Below are 6,026 nucleotides of genomic sequence, written 5' to 3' on the forward strand. Positions count from 1 at the left end.
ACAGACACAGAGCGAGAGGAGAGAGACAGAGACAGAGCGAGAGAGACAGAGACAGAGCGAGCGAGAGAGACAGACACAGAGCGAGGAGAGACAGACACAGAGCGAGAGAGACAGACACAGAGCAAGAGAGACAGACACAGAGCGAAAGACAGACACAGAACGAGAGAGACAGACATAGAGCGAGAGAGACAGACACAGAGTAAAGAGACAGACACAGAGCCAGAGAGACAGACACAGAGCGAGAGAGACAGACAGTTTTGAAAGAGACACACAGAGACACAGACACACAATCACACAGAGAGACAGACACACAGACACAGAGAGACAGACACAAAGACACACAGAGAGACAGAGACACAGAGAGACAGACATAGAGGAGAGACAGACAGAGACAGAGAGACAGAGACAGAGACAGAGACAGAGAGACAGACACAGAGCGAGAGGAGAGAGACAGAGACAGAGACAGAGGACAGCGACAGACACAGAGCGAGAGAGACAGACAGAGCGAAAGAGACACACAGAGACACAGACACACAATCACACAGAGAGACAGACACACAGACACAGAGAGACAGACACAAAGAGACACAGAGAGACAGAGACACAGAGAGACAGACATAGAGCGAGAGACAGAGGAGAGAGACAGAGACATAGACAGAGAAAGAGACAGAGACAGAGAGACAGACACAGAGCGAGAGGAGAGAGACAGAGACAGAGACAGAGACAGAGACAGAGACAGAGACAGAGGAGAGAGACAGAGACAGAGCGAGAGAGACAGACACAGAGCGAGAGGAGAGAGACAGAGACAGAGACAGAGACAGAGACCGAGAGACAGACACAGAGCGAGAGGAGAGAGAGGAGACAGACACAGAGCGAGAGAGAGAGACAGAGACAGAGCGAGAGAGACAGAACAAGCAGAGAGACAGACACAGAGCGAGCGAGAGAGACAGACACAGAGCGAGAGAGACAGACACAAGCGAGAGAGACAGACACAGAGCAAGAGAGACAGACACAGAGCAAGAGAGACAGACACAGAGCAAGAGAGACAGACACAGAGCGAGAGAGACAGACACAGAGCGAGAGAGACAGACACAGAGCGAGAGAGACAGACACAGAGCGAGAGAGACAGACAGAGCGAAAAGAGACACACAGAGACACAGACACACAATCACACAGAGAGACAGACACACAGACACAGAGAGACAGACACAAAGACACACAGAGAGACAGAGACACAGAGAGACAGACACACAGACACAGAGAGACAGACACAGACAGACAGACTCGGAGAGACAGACACAGAGACAGACACACAGACGCAGACAGATACAGAGAGACAGACAGAGACAGACACACAGACACAGACAGACACAGAGACAGACACACAGACGCAGACAGATACAGAGACAGACACAGATCAGACAGACACACAGACACAGACAGACACAGAGAGACAGACACAGAGACAGACACACAGACACAGACAGACAGAGAGACAGACACAGAGACAGACACACAGACGCAGACAGATACAGAGAGACAGACACAGAGACAGACACTACTTTGTCTTGTCCCTGCTGGAAGCTCTGGTATGGAATCTCTTCGTCTATTTAATGGACAGCTGTTAAGGAAGAGGGTTTTATAATCTATAACATGTCCCCTAAGACACACACACACACACACACACACACACACACACACACACACACACACACACACACACACACACACACACACACACACACACACACACACACACACACACACACACACACACACACACACACACACTCACAGGGAGGCTAACCATCAAAAGGTTCTCTAAGTTGCCCTGATTGGTCCAGAAGACTCTATGTTGGGGGAGGGAAGAGGAATGCAGAGAACAGGTGAAGTGTTGTTGAAAGTGAAAAGGAGTCTATGAATCCGTAGACAGTTACATTTCACACAGCCCCAGTCCAAATGTAGCTGCTCCTTTTACGTCTGTTTGGGGACAGAAAATAACTGCATCCCAAATGGCACCCTATCCCCTATATAGTGCACTTCTTTTGACCCGGGCCCAGGAAACAGGGTGCCATTTGGGATGCACTCCGTTCTATGTGTGTGGCTGTTGCTGTGTGGCAGGCTGTTATCTCTCTCAACAAGGTGTGGGTTTGGTGGAGCTACCCCAGGCTGTCTTGAGAAGAAGCCCATATATTTTGTTGTAGCAGAGAGCTAATTAAACAATGTTCCTACTCAAATATATAGAATAACACAATAATGAACCATTCAGACAGGACAAGTCACAGGGAGTTTGATGGAGCTCAGCCAACAGAGAGTAGCAGTAGTCATGGACGATGTCTGAATTAGGGACAAGTTGCAGGGGTTTTGGAGATAGAGAGAGCAGTAGTCAGAGACTGAATTAGGACAGAGAGACAGAGCAGTAGTCAGACACAGCGATGACAGACATTAGGACACAGTTGCAGACTTGATGGAGACAGCCACGGAGAGTAGCAGTAGTCTAGACAGATGCCTGAATTAGGACAAGATAATGAATTAGGACAGCCATTAGGACAAGTGCCTGAATGAGGACCTGCGCACTTCCTGTGTGAGGTCACACACATGTTGTAGAGCAGGAACCTGCAGGAGTCACTGTGTACATGTTTTCAGAGAAGAACAGGGTGTTGCAGGTCACACAGACTTTGCCCATCAGACACAGCGTTGAGCACTTTAACTTCCCACAGAGATTTCCCTGTCCTTACACACAGGACACAGATAAAGGACCTCTGGAAGAGAAGACGCCCACCCATCATTTCTGTGCCTTGTGAATAAGCCTGAGTCCACCACACTCACCTGATGGCAGACTGTACAGACAGACACAGAGAGAGAAAAGACTGCTGTGTAAAAGACGACAGCTGAAGATCTGTTGTCATCAAGTACCATCTATTAGTGGATGAGCTGTCGATCAGGACCTGGTTGGTTCAGTGTGGAAAACTGCTGCAGTGCAACAGGGTCCCATTCTCTCAGTAGACCCATAGAAGCATCACAATGATACAGACAACATGATGTGTTGCTGGTTATAAGCATGTGCTGTACGATCCTTAGGCCATTTAAAGGGGTCATGTTCACACTCACATGCAGACACACATACACAGTCACACACACAACACTCTCACTCTTCTCTCAGCTGTCAATCATGTTGTACTTGTCACACACATCATGTCTCACACTCTCAGGGAGGCTAACCTCCTCTATCTCTGCCCTCATTGGTCCAAGACTCTATCTCTCCCTATCTCTCTCTATCTCTCTCTCTATCTCTCTTCTCTGAAAGTCTCTCTCTCCTCTATCTCTATCTCTCTCAGTTACATTCCACTCAGCCCCAGTCCAAATGTAGCTGCTCTCCCTCTGTTCTGGGGACAGAAAATCTCTCATCCCAAATGGCACCCTATCCCTATCACTCTTTTTGACCGGGCCCATAGGAAACTCTCTGCCATTCTAGGATCCTCTCCTCTCTATGTCTGTCCTGTTCTCTCTCCTCTAATCTCTCATGTCATACTGTCTTATATATCCAAATGTCATATTTAAATATATATACAATGTACAAATAGTTAAAGGACACAAGATAAAATAAATAAGCATAAATATGGGTTGTATTTCAATGGTGTTTGTTCTTCACTGGTTGCCCTTTTCTCGTGGCAACGGGTCACAAATCTTGCTGTGATGGCACACTGTGGAATTTCACCCAGTAGATATGGGAGTTTTCAAAATTGGATTTGTTTTCGAATTCTTTGTGGATCTGTGTAATCTGGGGAAATATGTCTCTCTAATATGGTCATACATTGGGCAGGAGGTTAGGAAGTGCAGCTCAGTTTCCACCTCATTTTGTGGGCAGTGAGCATATAGCCACACATCTCTCTCTCTCTCTGTTCTCATCCAGGGGTGAAGGGTGACTCTGGAATCCCAGGAGACAAAGGAGATCAAGGTGATCCGGTATGTAACACACACAGCACACACCCTTCCAACACATTATTGTGGTGACAATTAAAGTGGCTGTCATTAACCATGAGCACTAACCTTTGACCTTTGGCCTTCTCCCTCAGGGTCAGCCTGGTGGAGACGGGGCCTCTGGGATGAAAGGACAGAAGGTGAGTCACATCACATGGTGTGTGCGTGTGCGTGTGCGTGTGCATGTGTGTGTGTGTGTGTGAGCTCCAGTCTGATTACCCCTGATCTATTTATCTTTCCTGCATTCATTTATGTCTAAATCTGGCTGCAAATTAACTCTCTTATAATCATATTTCATCATTGTTAATTGTCACACACACACACACACACACACACACACACACACACACACACACACACACCATGTGACTCACCTTCTGTTCTTTCATCTCGGAAGCGTCCTTGTTTAACCCACTACAGTATATCAGTGTACCAACCCCACTAACCCAATCAACTGAAACCGGTTGTCATTAAGTAGATGTAAATAGTGTTTGAATGAATGCTACTGTCGGTTATGACTGAATCAATGAGAGAGCAGGTAGGAGCAGATGTTACAGCAGCTTCGGTGGTGGGGGAGATTTCACAACCCTCTGTAAACCAGGTGGGGGAGATTTCACAACCCTCTGTAAACCAGGTGGGGGAGATTTCACAACCCTCTGTAAACCAGGTGGGGAGATTTCACAACCCTCTGTAAACCAGGTGGGAGATTTCACAACCCTCTGTAAACCAGGGCTTCTGGATTCTCCCTTAAGAATAGATCAATATCATCCTGAGGTTTGGAAGCATGTCTGTACAGTATGACATCACGTGGTTTCTCTATGCTCTGTGTGTTCTCTTATCAGGGGGAAGAAGGCCAGAGAGGACCACCAGGACCGGTGAGGAGTACATTGTTGTGGCGTTAATGTTTCCTGTGACTGTTTATAACTGAGACATAAAGTCATATTATCTAAGAGACTGTTTACAGTTGTGTACTGTAGTTTATTTTGGAGTTATTGGAGAGAGGAGTAACTGAGGGGCGTAAACAAGACTTGCCTGGACTCTACAGTTGGTGTTGGTTCAGTACATTATCCCTGCTCCACAGTCACAATGTTTGGGCTACATGTTTTTCAGATCTGAGAGTACCTGCAATCCATGCTCTGTCTCCTCTGGATCTCTCAAAGACAATCCTGAATCTACACGTACATGACCTGACTATGTAATTGTAATGGGCCTTTACTGGTGCATGTCAACTCGGTATATAAAAAGGCTAGTATGTGACCACAATGGACAGGTAGACCTTTGGTAGACCATCCAGACAGGTAATAGTAGTGAGAACAACAGACTATTCCCAGACAGATCCTCTGAGATCTGTCCTTCTTCATAATTCAACTCCTGGTTTCTTGTTTAGGCGGATCCAAGTGGCACCGAGCCAACTCACATCACCGCACGCTGAACAAATATTCCCCTCCTACACTAATGAACTCCTTCTCCTACTACTACTTTATATCACTCTGTCTGCCTCCCAAATGGCACCCCATTCCTACGTAGTGACTACTTGTGTAACATGCATGCTCCGACTACTGATGTCTTTCACTGAATGTGTCCCAAATGGTTCCCTATGGACCCTGGTCTAAAGAGGTGCACTAAATAGGCAATAGGGTGCCATTTAATATGAATCCCTTATCTCAACTGAGTCTGGTCCACTTGTTCTTAAACATTTAATTTACAATTGAACAGTGGCAGGTAATGAGTCCCCCTAATGGCTATAAAGCCTTTTCTTGCCTTGCAATTATTTGTGTAAGAAGTTCTATCAGTAATCGGACTCAATTAACTGGACTGGATTACATTTTGAAATGGATTTTTAAGATTAGCGATAAGGGAGCAAAATGATTTTAAAATGATGTTGCTATTTTAGGCCTGGCTGGAAACTTTATAATTACCCAAAGTCCAGTATGTTATCATGTGCTGATGTCTCTGGCTGGGGGCAGCCTTCTACTTATAATTATCACCCAAAGTCCAGTATGTTATCATGTGCTGATGTCTCTGGCTGGGGGGGCAGCCTTCTA

At 46.4% G+C, this 6,026-nt stretch overlaps 1 long non-coding RNA gene across 1 annotated transcript; it reads left to right on the forward strand.

The window, feature by feature from the left end:
• Window positions 1–3,909: 3,909 nt before the first annotated feature.
• Window positions 3,910–4,940, forward strand: LOC118380401 (uncharacterized). The gene is made up of 3 exons (XR_004824857.2): window positions 3,910–3,966; window positions 4,077–4,121; window positions 4,824–4,940. It is a non-coding gene; the product is annotated as an uncharacterized LOC118380401 (long non-coding RNA).
• The last annotated feature ends 1,086 nt before the right edge of the window (window positions 4,941–6,026 follow it).

Source organism: Oncorhynchus keta, unplaced genomic scaffold (assembly GCF_023373465.1).
Source record: "Oncorhynchus keta strain PuntledgeMale-10-30-2019 unplaced genomic scaffold, Oket_V2 Un_contig_6142_pilon_pilon, whole genome shotgun sequence".
Lineage (NCBI taxonomy): Eukaryota > Metazoa > Chordata > Actinopteri > Salmoniformes > Salmonidae > Oncorhynchus > Oncorhynchus keta.